At 38.2% G+C, this 19,668-nt stretch overlaps 1 long non-coding RNA gene across 2 annotated transcripts in view; it reads right to left on the bottom strand.

Annotated features, from left to right (window-relative positions):
* Window positions 1–7,818: 7,818 nt before the first annotated feature.
* The window catches only part of LOC106514821 (uncharacterized), a 69,698-nt gene continuing 57,848 nt past the window's right edge, over window positions 7,819–19,668 (bottom strand). Inside the window, exon 3 of one of the 2 annotated variants that reach the window (XR_001309932.1) lies at window positions 7,819–8,174. This is a non-coding gene — a long non-coding RNA (uncharacterized LOC106514821). Of the gene's footprint in view, window positions 8,175–10,112; window positions 10,475–19,668 lie in introns of those variants that run through there. The other variant, XR_001309933.1, reaches the window with a different exon arrangement.

Raw genomic sequence — 19,668 nt, 5'->3', positions numbered from 1 at the left:
CAAACAAGTCAGGCCTCAGTAAACAGGAACATCCAGAGAGGAAGGCACCTGGTTCAAGTGAGCAGGATCTCCAGGGACCTGGGACACACTCCGCCTCACGCCGCATTGTTTCCTATTGACACACAACTTCTTCACTGTGGACTTCCTGTGTGTGTTTGGTTGTGAGTCTGTCATTGTGTCCGTCTGTTTGTTTAACTGTATTACTGCTGTCATTAATTTCACTTTGGAATTTGCTGCTTAATGATAACATAGGATGTTACTGCGTCCGGATGAATGCCATTGTGTTGATCTGTGAGGATGCTGGCACTAAAAAACACACAAACATCATTTACAGCTGGATTCCTCAACATAAATCTATAATCGTACAAAAAATTAAAGTAACTCCGAGGCAGAAAAAAAGAAACGAGTTAGGACTCGATGTCCTGGATAATGAACTACAAGTCTGCTCTAATCAGTACGTGGATATTACAGAGTGACAGGTTCCTTTGTTCTGATGAATCCAGATCACGTGTCAAACTCACGGCCCGCAGGCGAAATCTGGTCCTCATTAAAGGTAATACTTTAAATTGGAAAAAGTATTTATTTAGTGTATTCTTCACGACGGTTGGCAAACTTTCAAGCCCAGAAAATTATGTGGGAATTTTTCAGTAATCTTTAATTTTGGTGTGGGAATTGACTTTTATTTTTGTTCTATCTGTTTGCAGCTTTTTTTTCTGGATATTTTTTTAACGTAAAGTTTTAAAACGCACAGATGAGTTCTGACTATTTGGAAATATGAACAGTTAGAACGAGAGAAAAACCCAACATGTGTCAGAGTTAAATACCTGCACAGATGCCAGGATATAATGCAAGCTGACGCTACCAGCATGCTTTCAAAAATGTAGAACATCCAAACATTTAATATACTTCTGGTTTTGAGAAAAGTAATTGTTTTTCAGAGACTAGAATGAGCCAAGACAAGCCAAAAAAATAAAAAAATAAAAAACAAAACATCTGGACTGTATTTCCCAGCAATATATTTCAATGAAAAATAAAAAAAAAATCATAATAAAAAGTGGCACTGTAGTAAAACGAAATCATTACAGTCAGAGATAGTGAAATATTTTGAGATTTTTCTTTACACATGTTGAAACTTTGACCTGCCGGTGATGACTGCTCTTTTAAAATCCTCCTCTGGGGATCGTGAACATCTGTGTTGACGTTCTCATCCTGAAGAAAAAGGGATTATTGAACATAAAACACAGAAAAGAGCATAAAACCCAGCGCTGGTTGCTGAAACTAAATATCTCGAGTCATGACTTTAAGCGCTGCGCCGCTCGTGTCCACACAGTCAGGGGCTTATTATGGGTTTGTGAAGGGATTAGTGTGTTGCCTGAGTTGACCACTTGACCCCATCGCAGTCAGGGGGGCTTTTTTCTTGCACTTCTGTGAACTGTGGCAGACCGATCAGTTGCAGAAGCTTTTGCCTCATCTCCACAAATTCCTTTTCGCCTCTGACACTTGTAAACCGCTCCATCATGGCGGGCTCTGACCCTCTTTACAATACCCGGGCTGCATGTCAAAGCCGGGCGGTTTTGTCAGGTCCATTATATGTTCTGGTCGTGGGGGATAAAAGGAAACGGAGGCTGCTGCCACAGGAAGCCCATTACTTTCTTTTTTGATGCAAATAAGAATAATTTGAAAAGAAGAAGCTGAGAAAAACCAATTTAGTTAATCTAAAAAAGCAGTATATCTCAAATCATAACTTTGTAAAGAATACAAGACATCAGAGTAGTTTATTTATTTTAAACTCAGAAGTATGTCCTCAGTTACAATATAGCTGAACTAATATAAAAGAAAACCCAGAGGACACAATCTGAATTCCTCCTTATTGTAGCTCCACAAGCCCCTCTTTCAGCCCTTTTCTGAGGTGCGTTTCAGGGCAACTGGCTTTGAGGCTGTCTCTTTAAATCCAACTTTTTAACCAGTTCTTTATTTACAAACTAGTCAAAAGACGTCAACAAGGGAAGACTTGTCCATCCAAAATTTTCTGCACTCCTAGAGACTCCATGTACACAACAAAATGCATTTAACGGTTAAAAAGTGAATTTTTTAACTCACGTCTTCTTTAATTCACATTACATTAAAATGTTAATGTGAAAATACTCAGTGGTGGGCACAATTCCCCTAACCCACTAATCCGCTAATAGCGGAATTAGCTTCTCATRTAGCAGATTAGGGTTTTGGAAACTGTTAGCGGACCAGTTAGCTTAAGCTAGTTTTGAGTTCCTTTAAAAAAGTCACAAGAGTAAAAGTTCTATTTTTATGCCATTCATCCCAAATTAAATAAAATCTATGCCCTCATACAAGCATTGCTTGACATGCCTRGCACCATGTTTGCAGCACATAGCATCTTTAGCAGCTAAACTTCGAAACTAATGCTGCTTTCACAGCAAACGTGTTTTGAGCGTCAGGGGCGTCAGGTTTACAAGACGGATCAACCAATCACAGAGACTTCTCTGTGTAGTGACACATTTGACGGGACGGTTTCCTGAATGATGTCCACTAACCTGAAACAGATGGACAGGAGCTCTTCAGCTGAAATAGTGTGCCTGTGTCCTGGCAGGAGATACGGGTACCGATGCGGRTCAGTGGCTCGTCAAACTGGGCTATAGTTCTGAAAGTGAGCCTCGTCAGCTCGCAGCTCCTGGAGTGGTGAAACACCAAACTCAGATCTCCTCTGAATTATCGGGTGAATTAAGTATCTGGTGAGTGTGACGTGCTCTTTCTCTCAGTAAATAAAGCAAAGCCACTTTCTTTATTTCATCTGCCATTAAACAGAGACAGGCAGAGGAGGAAACCAAGAGGCTCTTGATGCGCTTGACACGCATCTGATCAACTAGAGGAACTGGAYGCATCTTTGGCGCTCAAATCAAGTTCGATGTGAAGGCAGCTGTAGAGTGTCAAAAATAAGTATAATAACATTTAAAATATTTAAATAATGAATAAAAAATGACAGACTGGATGATAGTTATCTCAGCAAAAATAAAATAAAATAGAGGAATCTAACTGCTAAGTTAGATTCCTCTATTTTTTTTTAGCAGTTTAGCATCAGTGAAGCTAAAATTGGTTTAGTGGATTAATGGCTAGAGAAGCTAACTTTTTGGTTATCTGCTGCTAGTTATTTGCTTTTTTAAATGCAAATATGGATTATTTGGAAAATAGGAAGAAGCTGAGACAAACTAACATATTTAAAGTTAAATCTTTGGTGGTCAGACACAGTTTTGTTAGTCAGAGATTGTAGATTTTAAGCCCTGGTTGTGTCAAATTCAGGATCCACCTCAAAACATACAGCATATTGACCCCTGCAGAGAGGGGCAGCTGAAAAAGATATCAACATCTACAGTTTTATTTTTGTGAAATAATCTTTTTATTATGACCCTAAAGGCTTGAAAGTAGCAACTAGTTTGTGCAAACCTGGATAGAAAGACATAAAGTAACAATGAAATCCTAATCTTAGCAATGACTCACACTTCTTGGAAGCTGTTTCTTATAAAGCTACATGTATTTCTAAATAACTAGAAACAAAAAGCGACATATTTATTTGACGTTTAACATACTCCAAATCATTTTATAAACTAAAGAATTTGATATGGAGTGACATAAACTGTTTGGTATTAATAACTTCATTCAAACACTTTTATTTGGTTTAACTTGTCAATCTAAACTCAAGTCCATGTGATGACTGAATGCCTGGATTTTAAAGCCTCTCTTGGAGCAAAAACTAAAATTAATCTTCTTTTTTTTCTTACAATGAGAACCTGAGGCTGCAGTCTTGGAAAAACTGAGACAATGTTGTTACATGCAGACACTGACCTCAGCCGACACGTCGACCAGTCTGCCTGTTTGCTCAAACACCTTCTCCAAATGCTAATGGCCAATTCTATTTATAGCTGTGACATTAATGAGCTTTACCTTTCACTGTACTTTTACCTAGCATTTCAAAGTTAATAAACTGACTTTCAAACTCTATTATTTTGGAAAAATGGTACGTAGCCTTTAAAAACTGCCATCCCCTGAGAGTCTGAGCCTCATAATAGTTTATTGATGCTGCAATAATGAGGTCTCAAAGAGTAAAAGAATACAGTGGTTTGCAAAAGTATTCATACCCCTTGAACTTTTCCATATTTTGTCACATTACAACCACAAACATAAATATATTTCACTGGAATTTAATGTGAAAGACCAACACAAAGTGGTATACAATTGTGAAGTGGAAGCAAAATTTTACATGAATCAAAACATTTTTTACAAATAAAAAACTGAAGAGTGCGACGTGCAAAAGTATTAGCCCCCTTTTCCCTGAGTGCAACCAATTGCATTCAGAAGTTGCCTGATGACTGCTAATGACTCAAAAGGGTCCACCTGTGTGTAATCTAATCTCAGTACAAATACAGCTGCTCCGTGACGGCCTCAGATGTTGGTTAAGAGAATATTGGGGAGCAAACAGCATCATGAAGTCCAAAGAACACACCAGACAGGTTAGGAATATGGTTTTGGAGAAGTTTAAAGCAGGCTTAGGTTATAAAAAGATTTCCCAAGCTTTGAACATCTCACGGAGCACTGTTCAATCCATCATCCGGAAATGGAAAGAGTATGGCACCACAGTAAACCTGCCAAGACAAGGCCGTCCACCTAAACTTACAGGCCGAACAAGGAGATCACTGATCAGAGAGGCAGCCAAGAGGCCCATGGTGACTCTGGATGAAATGCAGAGAGCCACAGCTCAGGTGGGGGAAACTGTCCACAGGACAACAATTAGTCGTGCACTACACAAATGTGGTCTTTATGGAAGAGTGGCAAGGAGAAAGCCATTGTTAAAAGAAAACCATAAGAAGTCCCGTGTTGAGGACACAGCAAACATGTGGAAGAAGGTGCTTTGGTCAGACGAGACCAAAATTGAACTTTTTGGCCACAATGCAAAAYGCTATGTGTGGCGGAGAAAGAACACTGCACATCACTCTGAAAACACCATCCCCACTGTCAAATATGGTGGTGGCAGCATCATGCTCTGGGGGTGCTTCTCTTCAGCAGGGACCGGCAAGTTGGTCGAAGTTGATGGGAAGATGGATGGAGCCAAATACAGGGCAATCTTGGAAGAAAACCTGTTGGAGTCAGCAAAAGATTTGAGACTGGGGCGGAGGTTCACCTTCCAGCAGGACAACGACCCTAAACATAAAGCCAAAGCTACAATGGAGTGGTTTAAAAAAAAGAATATTCATGTGTTAGAATGGCCCAGTCAAAGTCCAGACCTAAACCCAATTGAGAATTTGTGGCAAGATCTCAAAACTGCTGTTCACAAACGCTCTCCATCCAATCTGACTGAGCTTGAGCTGTTTTGCAAGGAGGAATGGGCAAGAATTGCAGTCACTAGATGTGCAAAGCTGGTGGAGACATACCCTAAAAGACTTGCAGCTGTAATTGCAGCAAAAGGTGGCTCCACAAAGTATTGACTCAGGGGGGCTGAATAATTTTGCACATCGCACTTATCAGTTTTTTATTTGTAAAAAATGTTTTGATTCATGTAAAATTTTGCTTTCACTTCACAATTGTATACCACTTTGTGTTGGTCTTTCACATTAAATTCCAGTGAAATATATTTATGTTTGTGGTTGTAATGTGACAAAATATGGAAAAGTTCAAGGGGTATGAATACTTTTGCAAACCACTGTACCTAGTGAATACAATAAAATAGAGTCCTTGTGCTTTAAATTTTCCAAACTATTGTTTTATACAAATAAAAAGCAAAACATAACAGTGGAAACTGTGAGAATGCATTTCTCTAACTGGGGTGGTGGACATGGTTCTGCTAATCAGCTAACAGTTAGTAGCGCAACTAATTTTTTGTTTAGCAGATTAGCTTTTTCACTAACTTTGAAAACGTTAGCGGACGAATTAGCTTCTCCTAAATTAGGTTTTTCCAACTATAAGTCTGCTAACAAACAAATTAACAACAGTTTTGTGTCAGTACTATCAAGCTGGAAGGAGACAAAGATATGTGACACAAACTGAATGACAGTCATCTTAGTGATTAGYGTTAGCTTCCGCAAATTTTTATTTATTTATTTACCAATATTTAACCAGGAAAGTTTCCTTGAGATCTCAGATCTCTTTTTCAAGGGAGGCCTGGGCCTGAAGACAACCTATTGTACATGTTTTTTAGTGGTGGGGGAAACCGGAGTACCCGGAGAAAACCCACGCAAACACAAGGGGAACATGCAAACTCTGCACAGAAAGACCCCAGGTCCGAACCGGGCATCAAACCCACGACCTTCTTGCTGTGAGGCGTTAGTGCTAACCACTGAGCCGTCGTGCCGCCAAACGAACAATTTTTACTTGTTTAGTTGCTTAGGTTTAGTTTTCAGTAATTTTTTATTTGTTTACTATTAAGCAGTAGCTCCCTCTAATTTGTATTTGTTTAGGTAATGCTAATTGTTTTCTTTTAACAAAGCTATGTTTTTAATTAGCAGATTGAATTACAAAACTAGCTTTTTGGATAGCTATACCCACCACTGGTCTAAAATGGACTCAAACAATCCTCTTTAAGTATAGGAAATTTTGAGATTTGAGAACAATAAAAAAACTTTGAGATATTTTTAACAAATATGTAAGGTTGATGCAAAAATACATTTGTTTAAAGTAACCAAATCATGCAAATAAGTGAATAAAATATTGAAACCAGGTGAGGAACAGCTCTCTGGATCAATAACATCAATCCTGTCTGATGATTCATCAGCTCAACCATCCTGTCTCTTACAGAGAAAAAAAAAATAAGCTGACACTTTGAGTAAACAATAGTATGGTGCTAATAAATCTACCAGAGGCCCCTCTGAGATCCTACAGGTCATCAATGTAGCACAGCAGAGTGGTACTCTAGGTTTGGGGGTCACAGAGGAAAGGGGGAAGACATTACACATATTAGCAGCGGGGCGTCTGAGTCCCTGCTGAGCTGCTGCAAACCATCATGGAGAACAATGGTTGTGTGTCTAACCTTTTTAGCAAGATTTTGGTGTCAGTCAGCCTCAGACTGGCAGTTCAAAGTCAAACAAAACACTGAGCGTCCTCTTACACTTTGGTGTTCTTAAATATGTTCCACAACTCTAAACCTCAGAAAGTCAACTTCTTCTTCTGGTGGATGTATATAGAGTATGTATAAAACCATGTCAGTTCAGTAAATGTTTAAGTTTACAAAACAAAGTCATGCCTATTTGGACTTTAGCTTAGCACTTAGCTTTGTTTAGTTTAGTTTGGTTCAGTTTAACCTAGTTTAGCATACTACTAATTTTAGCTTAGTTAAATTTACTCACTGGTCACCTGCTTTAAATATTTCAATAATTTAGTTAGCTTAGCATTTAGCTTAGCTTTGTTCAGCTTGGTTCAGTTTAACCTAGTTTTACATAATATTTATTTTAGCTTTGTTTAGTTTAGTATGGATAGTTACTGGTCATCTACTTTAAATATTTCAACGATTTAGTTAGCTTAGCATTTAGCTTAGCTTTGTTTAGCTTATCTTGATAGTTAAAAATTTGGTCAGTTCTGCTATTCTAGTTTTATCTTAATTTAGCTCAAATTATGAGCTCATTGCTCCAAATTAGTGAAGTGTGTTTATTGTTTAATCTAGTCAAGCTAAAGGTTTCAAAATGTTTTGTATATGTTTTTCCAAATGTAATTAATCAACCACAAGTATTTAGCACAGGTTATTATGAAGCGTGTTTATTTTCTTTCTTCAGTCACTGCTGTTTTGTTGCAGATGTCTGCCTGAATGTTTGTTTTGGCAAACTTTCTAAATGCATATCTTTTCATTGTTTTATTAAACAATAATAAATCATTAGACATTCCTGTGTTATCATAAAAGAAGTGTCTGACCTTTGCCTCTGAATCTCGTCAAAACAACGCTAACACCGACACAATGAAGCGCGAAGGTATATGAAGTCTACAGGTGCTTAATATCTGTGATGAAGAGCCCATTTTCACTGAACAATGGCTGCATTCTTGGCCATCTTGGTGGAAGTGGAGGTGTTGCTCAGGTTGACATTCCTCACGGTTTCCTCGACGCTCGCTGCGCTGTCTTCGCCGAGCATCTCGCATTGTTTCCAGGCTGCACATCCTCAGCAGCAGTGGTGAAGCAGAGATTCCTGCAGGGTGGAGGCAGCAGGTGTGAGGCCGCCGCAAACTTTCCAAGGATGTTAAGTAAATGAAAGACTCATTAATGTCCTTCCCCCTGCCTCTACAAACAAAAGGACTGGAATGCAGGAGGATGCCCAGCGACATGCCGCAGATGGAAGAGATACGGTCCTCTGAATAGGTTCCTGATCACTGGTTGAGGGTACTTTCTGCATAAGGGGACTTTTTCAGCTGCTTCAAAGAACAAAAAAAAAAAAAAAAAAAAAAAAAAAAAAAAAAAAAATCACACTGCAATAAAAACACCCACCCATTTGGGTTTATGAATTCAATGTTTGTTCCTAAGAGAGAAAAAAGCAGTCATTTAAAGCCTTTCAGTTGTGACTCTTTGTCAATTTGTGCATGTAGTGAAGCAAAGAAATTGATTTAAATAAACAAAATGGATCTGAGGGGCACCACATTTGTTTATAAACCAAACATCAAGAGAACGAAAAGTGGTCAGCAGAAAATAAATTTATTCCCACCTACAGCATCTCTGTTTCCTGATTCGAGCAACGTTTTAAAAATCGCCATGGTGATTGCTGAAGATGGGCTTGAGAGCTGAAATTGCACATAATTGCTCCGTCTCAGCATGAGTGAATCTTTAGAGGGCTTAAAGTGCATGGAACAAACAAACCTTTTCAACTGAAACAAGGACATGAACAGTTTTTTTTCTTTTGCCAGTAACACATTTAAATTCTTCTTCGATATAATAATTTAATTCTAGGTTTATTTTTCTAACAGGATGACGCAGGATTGTTGGTTTCCTGACATCGGTGGAGGATAAAATCAAACAAAACTAAGAAATTCTTTTACTTTATATAATAAATGACTCGACTACATAGACAACGAAAATCTGTTTTTTCATTTCTGAGAGTAAAATAGAAGAATTATTTGTTTTATTGGCATTGGTAGGCACAGCTAAGTAAAAAGTTAGCTTTGCTAACTCAAAATCTGCAAATTAAAATATAGCTTTGCTAAAGCTAAACCAATAAACATGTCAAATAAATTAGTGGAAATAAACACTAAACATAAACAAGTACAAATTAGCAGAAGTTAACACTAACAGCTAAGACAACTGTCCTGCGTCAATCGTACTTGTCTCCTTCCAGCTGAAGACCATGGTGGGACACAAACCTGTTGATGTTAGCTTGTTAGTTAACTGTTAGCAGACTCTAAGTTAGAAAAACCGAATTTAGTGGAAGATAATTGGTCTGTTAAAGGTTTAATCTGCTAAACAACAAACTTTGTTCTGCTATTAGTTGTTAGCTGATTAGCAGAACTATGTCCACCACTGTGTATTAGTTTTATTATATGGGTTGAAACAATTAAAGGTGATGTTTGGTAAATTAGCTTGGGAGCTAACGCCATATACAGTATTTACATATAGCGTTAACTTCCGAGATGGAGCTAACGTGAAAGCTAAAAGGGTGAAACTGAGACTCTCCTTCCATGAAGCAGCTCTGTTGTCCTCTTTCATCATTTTTAGTTTTAGGCGGAGTAATTTCTACATTTTCCTCTGTCAACACGCTCCGATTTAATTTAACAGGGCTGAACATCCTACATGGTCCAAAATTAACATTCAAGCTGGATAGAGCTCACACTGGAGGCCCAGTAAGCTTAATCATTTACCCAGAATGCTTTGCGTTGTAAATAACATGGCAACATTCGTGTGACAATATGTTTTTAGTTTATAAAATCTAAACAGCCTACAGTATTTTAACAATCTTGTTTTTCTAGTTGAAGTAATTGTTTAATAAATAATGTCTAATGTCACAACTAGTCAGAGATCCTTTTAACACCTCACAGACATGAACACCTGGGATTTATTAGGGGGAGGGCCCATGTGGTTTTGCGCACTGACAAAAAAAGTCATCGTCTTGAGGAAAAAAAAAAAAGTTGTAACTCCCTGCCTGTTTTCTTTTGTTCTTTTTTACCTGCGTTTCGTCTGGCTTCCTGCTGCTCATCCATCTTCAGGGGTCTTGTGGGAAATGAGGGGAGTCTTTTCAAGCTTGACTAATACGGTTCAGATAGCGTGCAGGATGACGACGGGGGAGCACCTTGATCCAGGCCATTCCTTGTTGCTTGTGGTGGCTTTACTTCTGCTGTTTTAACTCCATGAACATCCAGCTGCCTGACCTCTTTTCTGCTGGATGTGCAGACAACAGCATCACGTTGAGGATGTGTGTCACTGCGGTCAGCATTGTTCGCCTTATCTGCCGGCCACTCGCTGTAATCAAGCTCTTCTTTTGTCGTCAGGAAGTTTTTTTCCTCCCTGCAGGAGATATGTTTTGTTTACTTGWTGTTTTCAACCATATTTATATCCTTCTGTGGAGAAAACATCCTCTGGATGAGGAGGGGTGCTGCTGGAGGTGACACAGCAGGCTGTGGTACAGTAATAGAGTCATCCATCAACAGGCCTCATTAAAACACAGAGACAAGCCACCTGGGCCGTGGTGACCAGTCCAAAGGTTGCCGTTTGGTCTGAAAATACAGCTTCAGAGTGAAGCGGCTGTCRTGTTTAGACACATACATGACAAATAATCCATTCTTAGTTTTGTTCTCAATTTTACTGAGTTTACAGCAGCAGGATAAAATCCTGTTCTGTGAGTTTTACGGAATTCATTTTACAAATACATCGAAATATTTCTCTTTGTTTTTAGAAATTTTCTTCACAGCTGTCTTTCAAAATCAGACAAATGACTAAAAATTCATGCTGCCAGTAAATAATCAGAAGAAAATAAATTAAAAACAAAAAGAGAGGTGAAGCAGGTTTCAGTAAGGGCTGTGAAAGAACAGCTTCTGAAATGAGAAATTTGGAACCTCTGTGGACTAAAAGTACTTTGTCACGGTCAAAAACGGTTGTGTTTAAGGTTAGGTAAACATTGTGGTTAAAGAGGGAGAGACTATGAGTTACACACATGAACTCAATTCAATCCCACCTTAGGACATACTGTAAATATACAGTAGTGTGAAGTTTTGACATTCTTTTAGTAAAAGTTTTCTTTTCTCTTGAGGGAATTTAGATTAATTAATTAATCATAAATGTGCTGTTTTATATTTGAAAGGCACATTTCCTATGTGAAAAAAATCTCAATTTATGCTTAACTTAGAAAAAATTAGGTGAGATTTGGTTGAATAAACAACACGAGTTGAACGTTGACAAAGTGAAAAGCAGGAAACATCAATTCAAACATAGAAAACAGTGGAAAAGTAACAAAATATGTGATCTAGATGTTTGACTTTTTCAAACTTTTGCATCCAGACTAATGTGGAAGCCTCAGGCCCAAAAGAAACCAAGAAATCACAGTTAAATGAAAGGAATCAGAGGTGCTTTATGGTTCTGCTCAACTAAAAGCTAAAAGTGGAACTCATTTTTCATTTAGCAAACTAGATTTTTCACTGACTTTGAAAATCATTAGTGGAGCAATTCGTTTCTGCTAAATTAGGTTTTTCCAACTTTAAGCCCGCTAACATCTAACTAACAAGCTAACATCAACAGGTTTTGGATGTATATAAAATACTTGGAAAAAAAAACTAAAATACCTTAACAGAAAATTACTTTGTTAAAAATTAATTTCACTGATATGAAAGGCACTTAAGTAAAAGTCATAAAATTACTCACAATAATTGGGAAAGTAAAAGTACTTTTACACACACTAAGAAATGAAATGTTGAATTGACGCAGCCAACGTCAGCCGTGGTCTATGTCGGCTGCAGCCCATGAATTGAGACATTGTGTTTTAGTGTGAAGTGGCAGCTATCATCATCCCAGAATACAGTCAGTAATAAAGTGATGACATGCTTAAGTGAAAAATATAATAAACAGAGTTTTCACGTGTCACAAACAACAAACTAAGGCCAACATGTGACAGTAGGCAGAGATCTCTTTAAATCTGATGGGTCCAGTCTTCTGTGAACTCAGGGGAGGACAGAGCCAAGCTGCAGACCTGACTGCRCTGTCATACAAGATCACATCGACTCTAAAACCCACAGCTCACACATTTGTACACAAAAAGCATCTTCTCAAAAGTTCTTTGACTCCTGTAAAGTCTGTCAGTTTGGTGCGTGAGTGCACGCTGAGCTGCTAAAGGGCATTCACTCTCAGATTGATACAGCTCCTCAGCCTCGCCCGCCGGGGGTCCTCTGAAATGGTGCGATAAAAAATTTACCACTGGACGATAAATTTTTCACTGACGAAACAACCTGAACTGAGTGAGAGGACTGGCAAAGAAGACGGTTTTCGTCTTGAGAACACTTTTATTCCTGTTGCTGGTGCTTTATAGGATTTTATCTGCATTTAACTAACAGTCGTGGATTAACTTTAATCACATCTTGTGTTACGTTTCCACAGTATGTTGACATTTCAAAAGGAAGGAGAAACCAGAGCGTGACTGGAGGGAAGCATATTCAACCTGCTGATTACGTGGCCACTGAAAAGGTTATGAAGCTTGAAAAAAAAAAAGGTGGTCAGAAGATTTTCAAATGACCTCTGGTCAACGCCGACGCTTAAAACAACACGCTTTAAATTAAGTCCTTTAGGCAAAATCCAACAACGCAAACGTAAATTAGGATGAGAAACCAATTTCCTTTTCCAATTACGCCTCTCGCTTAGGTTTTTAACCACAGTGCCGAGAAAACCTGCTGCTGTAACTCAAACAGAAATCAAACTGAAATGAATCCGCGGCACTGTACCTCCGCCGCAGGGCAGGAAGCGAACATCTGGTTCTGACTACGAACTCTTTAAATCTCAGGCTGAAGGAACGTGTCGCTCATATTTACAGTTTGTGGAACGCTGATGCAAAACAAGGAAGAGGTGGGGTTTTTTTCAGTCATGTTTTGGGGGATTTGCTGCAGGCTGAAACGTGAGAAACAACTAAAACTGGCTGAACCCCGCCGAGCTGTCGGGGGCACCTGTTTTCTGCGAATGCCAACAAGCTTCTGCACAAACACTTCTTCTTTCTCCTCCTCCTCCTCCTCTTCACCCYGCCACTCAGATTTTATCCTGGAGGGATTTCCACTTCTCTTATCACAGTTCCATGAATCCTCTGGTCTGGATTATTCCTATCCTGCGCAGCGACGGGTGGGTGCCAACAGGCCACGACTGCTGACACAGATGGGAGTCCATGCCTGTGATGGCTTCCATATGTCACATCGCTCTCATGAGTCAGAGCGTTTCTTTAAAAAAAATGTTTTCTTTCCATCTCTCATCTCTTTCTCTGTTTCACTCTTTAAAACTCGGAGAGACGTGAATGTCACGGAGGGTGAAGAGGGTCAAATGTGACGCCTGGTAATATATTTCATCTCACGATGGCCATTCAGGACAAGCTTTAAAGGGAAAGTTCAGATTTTTATAAAGGAGGTTCTGAACAGTTAGTATCTTACCTGTTATAGATAACTCTTTGAATGACCACAGTTCTCTAAAACCTCATAGCAGTTCATACCAATACTGTTTTATAAATGTCCTGATGCATGTCAGTAATCCAAGTAGAAAAAAAATTAAGTAGGTTCTCTGTATGGGTTCTTTTTTAATGGCTGTTTTATAAACTTTTCTACAATTTCAAACTATACAATAAATATTTAGATTTTTCAGCCAAATGTCTACTCAGGAAATGCTACAGCTTGTTGCTACTACTAATCGTTCGCAAATAGCCATTAAACTCTATCTGTTATTAGCAGATTAGAGGGTTAACGGATTGGCGGTTAGTGGAGCTAACTTTTTGCTTAGCTGTGCCCACCAGCGTCTTATTGCTTCAGTTGGATCAGAATTAAACTTATAACTAAATCTAAAAATAACTATTGTTTAAAAACCTGTTTTAAACTCTCACTTTGTGATAAAGAACCCCACTTTACAAAATCCTGACTTTCACCAAATCAGTTATTTCATATTCAAGATTTTTTTGTTCAAAAGAGACAAGTAATGTATGGAGAAAAATGGAGAAATGGTGAAAATGTTTTTGTTCTGGAGCACATCCTTGGGAATCTTTTCTCAATATTTTCCACAATATCCGTCTCAGGTTTGAGTCAACGTGCACGGTAAATACAAAGCTGTAATTTTTACTCTGGTCCAGCAGAACTGGGAGGTTTTCCCTTCCTGACTGACACATGAGAACACTAATATTCCCTGCCTGATTATAATCCCTGTAGTCAGCCTCATTAGCCAGGCATCCGCACTGAACCCTGGCTGAGTAGAGTCTTGGAGCTCAGCTGTCAGTCAACACCTTTTTCTTCAAACAAAGGGCATCAGGAAGAAATAATCCAGCTTCCCCCCCACTGGAGCTCGTGAACCGTCTGTTTGGGGATTTGTCCAAACATTTGCATGTAAACATTCACACATTTACGGCGTCGTTTCCTCTAAAGGTGAAGGTTTTGTGATGAACTTTAAAAAAAGAAAAGAAATAGATCAATGCAGATCTGTTAATCTTGTTTTACTTGATGTAAGATATTTATGTGAATGCACACACAATACTTTCTGCTATTTTATCCATTTATATAGTTCAGCTCACTCAGGAGATGGGTGTTATGACGTTTCTCTAACTCTTCAAAATATTTAATTAACAAACATCTGTCAAACAACCCAGAGATCTAACTTGTTCTTTTTAAAACATTTTCTCTTTGAAATCTGCTTCAGCTGTCTTCTTTTGATACTTTTAGCTTCTATACTTCTAATTTTAGTCACTGTTCTGCTACCTTTATATTTTAGCTAGCTATTTGGCTACTTTAAAGTTTTAGCTACAATTCTTATACTTTTAGCTACTGTTCTGCTACCTTTAGCTAGCCTTTTTATTAGTTTAAATTTTTTATTTTTAAACCAGCATTTGAATTATTTTGGTTTTTAATAAACATTTTCCTACTTTAACAAGCCTTTGCTTGTTAAAGTAATTTAACTAACATAACATAACTTTTTGCTATTAGACTGTAGCTAACCTTTTGCAACATTAAGCATTTAACAAGCCTTTCATTTGTTTTAGCTTTTACTTTAGCAAGCCTTTGCAGCATTTAGATTTTAGCTGGCTTTGGGTTAGGTTAGGTTTTTGCCAACCTTTAACTGTTAGTAGGTGTTTTGCTATGTTTATGTTTTAGCTAGCCTGTTCTGCTTCTTTTAGCTTTAATATTGAAGCTAAAGCTTTGTTTTTAGAACATTTCAGCAGTCATTCAGCTGTTAGCAGCCATCTACTCTGTGTTTTCAGTTATTTTATTGTATTTAGACGATCAGATATGGAGGACGTCTCTGTCGGAGGGATGCAAACAGTTTTCTGTTTAAACCTCTCAGCCTCCACACAGAGTAGTTCATTGTAAATAAAGCTGAAGGTAAAGCACATTAACTCTACGTTCAGGTTCACGTCCTTAAAGAAATGCAATAAAGCCTCCACTTTCCATACTAAAAGAATTCACTGAATTCCACCAGGTTCAGATTGTGGACAAAGGTTGGACTGAGGTTCGCCGGTGGCCTCTCGGTTCTGTTCACCAATTCAAGTAAACATCAACATTTCGGGTGACATAATTTCTACAACAGGGAGTGAAATGAGAAGCCCTGAAATGACAGCGATTGCGAGCAGCTTCGAAACGCCGAGCTGCCAGGGTGATTTACGACAGCCTCACTTTTCCTGAGGGTGACAGCAGAGACAGAGAGGAAGACCGATTCCAGCCTGAACGATGAGACCCCMTTCTGCTCCCATAACATTCCTTTGTTGTTTGGCTAACATACCAAAACAGAAAACGATACGCCGTCCACGCAGCTCGCCATCCCGCTCATCTTCATCAAACAGCTTTGAGGTGGCTCTCCGTGCATGAMCCCACAGCTTTGAGCTGAGAAAACAAGCGTTCAGACTAACTTGATAAATTTTCATTTCCATGCATTCTCTTAATACATCTTGTAACCTTATAGCTCGTCAAACTGTAACGGTGCCAGTTCTGTTTCTTTGAGTAAAAACAGCCACACAGACGGCACACAGATGGGCTGTCTGAGTGGGAAAAGTGACTTTTTTTTAAATACATCGAATGAATGAATTAGTTTTGCCTCCAAAAAGCTGACAGGGGAGTTCGGCGCTCGCAGCTATGCTAATGTGAAGCGCTGCAATCGTGTGGCTGTTCTCTTCTCCCTCACGCCTGTGCGTTCAACATGCTGGACCGCCGCCTGGGAAACAGATGGCAGGGAATAACACCGTCACCCACCCTGAACACTGACATCCTGGGCCTGTCCTTCACCRCACACTTTGCTATCTGTCTATTGGTAATACCTCTGAGACCCCCCTCACATCTTCACAGACCCATCACCAGATTAGGAGTGAGTGAAACTGACTGGACAGCTGAACCTCATTAACCAAACACAAGCTTACATTTTACAATAACTCTGGGTCGTCCTAGCGGTGCGGGCGGGTTCGCTGAGTGGGGGAATGTTTTGGGTTTAGGACAATAGGACTAATGACCAGCAAAGCCAGCCATCATGTGAGTCCTGCAGGAAGACACGGGCTTCTTATTCTCTGCTCTGGATTTAAACAATTAGACAATTAACTAGTTAAGACGGATCAATCAGGCCAAGGATTATGGCTAATAGGGAATGCTGAATTTCTTTAGATTAGAGAAAGATTATAAATAAGAACATAGAGTTCTAATCCCACTTTGGAAATTAACAACAAAAAAAAAAAGCTTTCTTACACCAATGTGAGGACAGCATTTGTAAATTAGGATTCAGTTCAAGATCCTTAAAAGGTTCTCTGACTACATGTTTGCCTTAATATGTTATTTCTCTATTAAAAAATGTTGTTTGTGACATGTGAAAACATCTAAAAATTGTAAAAAAGGAAAAAAAATTGTATAGGTCCTCTGGACGGGTTCTTCTTTAATGAAACGTTTCGTCTCTCTTCCAAGAGACTTCTTCAGTCTGAGAGTTTCAGGCAAAATTCAGGCTTTTGAGTCCTGCCTCCAGGTGACTGATACTCACATCACATGGCTATCGCTCACAGGTGACCGATACCCACATCACATGGCTATCCTACAGCGCTGCCATTGGCAGTATCACTCCACCCCCTGTTAAAAATAGGTATTAATTAGGTGTGAACGATAGCCATGTGATGTGAGTATCAGTCACCTGTGAACGATGGCCATGTGATGTGAGTATCAGTCACCTGGAGGCAGGACTCAAAAGCCTGAATTTTGCCTGAAACTCTCAGACTGAAGAAGTCTCTTGGAAGAGAGACAAAACGTTTCATTAAAGAAGAACCCRTCCAGAGGACCTATACAATTTTTTTTCCTTTTGATTTTTTACCTGGATTACTGAGATGCATCAGGACATCTAAAAATTGTCTAAATTTATTACATTTTTCATTTTAAGCATGTCGCTATTTTGCTACYGACTCAATGTATTCAGGGAATTATGATGATAATAATGGATTACAGTTGGGACTAAAACACAAAGTTGAGGTTAACAAGCTTTAATCTGTGGCAATAAAGATATATTTTGTATTAGTTTCTAAGGTTTGCACAATATGAGTCGAAACGACCCAATGTGATGTTTAGTAAATTAGCTTGAGTTGATATTATTATCTTTGGAGCTAATGCCGTGTTTATTAGCTTGGGGGCTAATAGACATTAGCTTGGAAGCTAACGCCTTATATATTAGTTCAGGAGCTAGCGCAAATATATACATTAGTTCTGAAGTTATATTAGCTTTGGAGCTAATGCTGTATATATTAGCCCAGGAGCTATTAGCTTGAACACTAATGCAATATATACTAGCTCTGGAGCTGAATGCTTTTATATTAGCTCAAGAGCTAACATTGTAAATATTAGCTGTAGCGCTAATGTCATATATATATATTATCTTAGTAGCTAATGCTTTATTAGCTCTAAAGCTAAAAGGCTAACATTGAGGTAAATATTACATGAAGCATCATTGTTTTACACCATTATCATTTTCTTTAATTGCTCTCCAGTTTACTTTGAAAGGGCTGTATGTCAGATATTGTCCAAGAATAGCATTCAAGCTAGATAGAGCTTGCATTGAAACAGCCGGTAGTCATTTACCCTGAATGCTTTGCAGCTTAAATTACATAAAAATTATTGTGTGACAATATATAGTTTTCCAATTTATAAAAACTAAACAGCCTACTTGTTTTTTTTTTTAGTTTATCAAAAAATGTCTAATATTACAACTAGTCGGAGTTCTCTTATGCAAAAGCAAACAAAATTTTTTATCTGACATATTTGATTTATGGACAATATATATGTATGGCTCATGGTTTGTGAGTTCACATGGGATTAAAGACTTGCTAAATGTTTTTGATAAAACATGCCCTTAATAAGAAACATAAACAAGAGGAGCATTATCACAAAGCTCTAAACCACAAGTGGATGAAMTTTTTTTTTCTGGAAAGCCATTTTCACTGGGATCAAAGGGTCGAGCTGCACAGTATGATGCATCTATGATGCACAACATCACATCATCTGTTGAAACACACAAAGAAATAATTAATTTTTTGCACACATCAACAGGATGTTACCATTAGTTCCATGTGTGTAAACTGTTGTTTACTGTAAACATAAAGGCAGAAGTGTCAAAAGTCAATATCATGGCCTTTTTGTTACACATAAGATTAGAGTGAGATTTTCTGCTGACCACTGTTGCCAACTACTCAGTAAAAAAGGCAATATTTTTAGTTACACGATTGTAAGTTAGCAAAGCAAACTTCTTGGTTAGCTGTGCTCACCACTGTTAGTTTGATATTGAAGATATTAGAATTTTGTGCCTTTCTGCTTTAACAACTGTCGACGATTATGGTGCATTTCAATTAGGATCATAATGAATGTCTTGAGTGAGTGTATTTTTAATCATACACATTGTTCTGACACTAAGACTGTTTATATTTTACAAACTATATATATATATTTAAGTAAAACAGTAGCAACATATTCCATACAGTCAGCATATTTTTCTTTCTTGTTGGTTTTTCTACCGTTTGTACATGTAGGTTTGCTATTTTCTGGGTTTGTTTAAAATTTGATTGACAGCATATGTTACATGAGATGTTTAACTTCTCACTGCCAGACCACCAACTACACACCAGTTAGCATGAATGACTGTCAGAAATACAAAAACCAAACCAAATWGCAATTACTAGAATACCCTGATGGCTTCAAACTAATTACAAAATGAAGCTTTAGAAACCATAATTTTTAAATCTCATTAGACAAACCATGAGCAAACAGCAATGAGAATGCAATATGTAAAATGTGATTTAGATTAAATTATCCTTCAAAAATCAAATTATTGGTATTATTTATTTTATGTCTAATGTTTTCCTCAGTCCTGTTACATTCCAGACAGTTACTCAGTTAAAACAAACAGAAAAGCTTCTGAGTGAGCTGACAGTTATCTGTCATCAGGTCTATTCTGGTCTGTGTGTGTGTGTATGTGTGTGTGTGTGTGTGTGTGTGTGTGTGTGTGTGTGTGTGTGTGTGTGTGTGTGT

The sequence above is a fragment of the Austrofundulus limnaeus genome, unplaced genomic scaffold, assembly GCF_001266775.1.
Source record: "Austrofundulus limnaeus strain Quisiro unplaced genomic scaffold, Austrofundulus_limnaeus-1.0 Scaffold1, whole genome shotgun sequence".
Taxonomy (NCBI): domain Eukaryota; kingdom Metazoa; phylum Chordata; class Actinopteri; order Cyprinodontiformes; family Rivulidae; genus Austrofundulus; species Austrofundulus limnaeus.
The sequence above is the reverse complement of the archived record's forward strand: the minus strand, read 5'-3'. Positions and strand labels throughout refer to the sequence as shown.